The 2,245-nt window shown below is 47.3% G+C and overlaps 1 pseudogene; it reads right to left on the bottom strand.

Annotated features, from left to right (window-relative positions):
- Positions 1-302: 302 nt before the first annotated feature.
- Positions 303-2,245, bottom strand: part of LOC105516892 — a 21,450-nt pseudogene continuing 19,507 nt past the window's right edge.

The following is a 2,245-nucleotide window of genomic DNA, read 5'->3' as shown; positions in this document are numbered from 1 at the left end:
AATCCCAGCACTTTGGGAGGCCAAGGTGGGCGGATCATCTGAGGTCGAGAGTTTGAGACCAGCCTGGCCAACATGGTGAAACCCTGTCTCTACTAAAAATACAAAAATTAGCCAGGCGTGGTGGCACGCGCTTGTAGTCCCAGCTACTCAGGACGCTGAGGCAGAAGAATCACTTGAACTCGGGAAGCGGAGGTTGCAGTGAGCTGAGATTGTGCCATTGCAAAAAGATTGCCAAAATATTTTTGATCTCTGAGCTTTTTATTGCCCTTCTGCTCCCCAAAGGGTACTCTGCTTCTGGTGGCTTAATGTCTCAGAACTTTGGTGTCGTTGGTCTCAGACACCACTTTGCCATCCACTATCTGGCAGGTAGTGTTGTTTTGGATGGTTTGTATGGAGTTGCTGCTGTCCAGGGCATCACCAAGATTGAAGTCCTCGCCATCTTCCAGCAGGCAGCGGTAGGTAGTGATCTCAGCCTCCTGCTTGACCTTGATGTTCAGCGGGGCCTCCTACTCCTGGGCTTGGTGCTGCCCCTCTGCCTGGGTCTGTGCCAGCTTTAACTCCAGGTGCAGGAGGATCCTGCTGAGCTGCTCCATCTGCAGGGCGTAACAGGCCCCCACCTTCCTCATGCTGTTCTCCAAGCTGGCCTTCAGATTTCTCATTGAGTCCAGGTCGATTTCCAAGGACTGGACTGTACGTCTCAGCTCAGTGAGCATCACCTCAGCAGTTCTGACCTCGGGGGACTGCGTGGTGACCACTGTGGTGCTCTCAGTCTGCTGAGACCATTATTTGTCTAGCTCCTCTTGGTTCTTCCAAGCCCATTCGTCATGTTGGTTCTGGATGTCTGCCATGATGTTGGCAAGTTCCTGAGATTTGAGGGCATCTACCTGCATGGTCAACCTAGAGCTGGCAGTCTGGCCTTGTAGGCCTTTTACTTCCTCTTCATGGTCCTTTTCATGAAGAGCAGCTCCTCCTGGAGAGCCTCAACCTCTGTTTCCAGCTGCAGCTGAGTGACATTGGTGTTATCAGTGACCTTGCGGAGCCCATGGATATCATTCTCCACAGACTGGCACATGGCCAGCTCTGTCTCATACTTAACTCTAAAGTCATCAGCAGCAAGATGGGAATTGTTGATCTGCAGAACGATGTGGGCATTGTCCACAGTATTTGCAAAGATCTGAGCCCTCAGGTTCTCCATGATCTTGAAGCAATGGCCCCAGTCTCTGACCTGGGAACACTTCTTCTCCAGGTGCTCCTGGATTTTGCTCTCCAGCCTCCGGTTCTTGGTCTCCAGGCTCCTCACCCTGTCCAGATAGGAGGCCAGGCAGTTATTCAGGCTTTGTATGGTCTCCTTCTCGTTCTGGATGCCTCCCATTCCTGCCAGACCCCAGGCCATCCCCATGGCCAGGCCCCCCAGACCCAAGCCACCCCAGAAGTTGGTGGAGGAGGAAACAGAGATCCAGGAACCAGAGCCCCCAGTGCCTACATAGATGCTGGAAATGCTGCTGACCGGCTGGATACCATAGCTGGAAGGCTAGACTGAACCCAGGGACCAGTAGTTGATGGAGACAGTGGAGCAAGTGGTGAAGCTCATGCTGTCCGGGGAGGATAGTGAGAGGACAGGACTCAGGCTTTGCCAACGACCAAGATTGCCAAATTTTAAGAAAATCAGTAAAAGAGCTAAAAGCTAAAGTCAAGGAACTCTTTCAGATTTTTCTATCTTACCAATGATAAAAAATATGACTGGTAAATTAAGAGGCCTGTAGGATTAATTCAAGAGGATTGATAAAATTTCAGGAAGAGAAAATGAAGGTGAATTAGATCAGAGAAAAGAGAGAAAAACAGAGGTAATAACCAAAGAAATAATAGAAGAAAATCTCTCCATGTAGAATACATTTGAACAAGACTGATATTTAGCCACATCTCCCTGAGATTTTACAAGAAGGACAAAGAATACTTAGAAGCTTTCTGACAGAAATAAAACAATGATGGGTTCACATACTTGCTACGGTATTAAAAGAATTTAAAAAATGTTAAAGGAAATAAAACAATGGGTTATAAGTGCTCTTTGTCATTCTTGTTTTCAAAGCTCTGAGAGACAGAGACTTGTATTCTGATTTTATTGTACTAATTGTCACATCTATTACAGTTTTTGGGTCTATCTTCTCCTAACCTTGTCACTCTTAAAACCACTTGTATTTCTTCATATGTTTATTTTCTCAACTGAAATACCAGATGGCTTCTAAAC

Source organism: Colobus angolensis, unplaced genomic scaffold (genome assembly GCF_000951035.1).
Source record: "Colobus angolensis palliatus isolate OR3802 unplaced genomic scaffold, Cang.pa_1.0 Scaffold293, whole genome shotgun sequence".
In the NCBI taxonomy this organism is placed as follows: Eukaryota; Metazoa; Chordata; class Mammalia; order Primates; family Cercopithecidae; genus Colobus; species Colobus angolensis.
The sequence above is the reverse complement of the archived record's forward strand: the minus strand, read 5'-3'. Positions and strand labels throughout refer to the sequence as shown.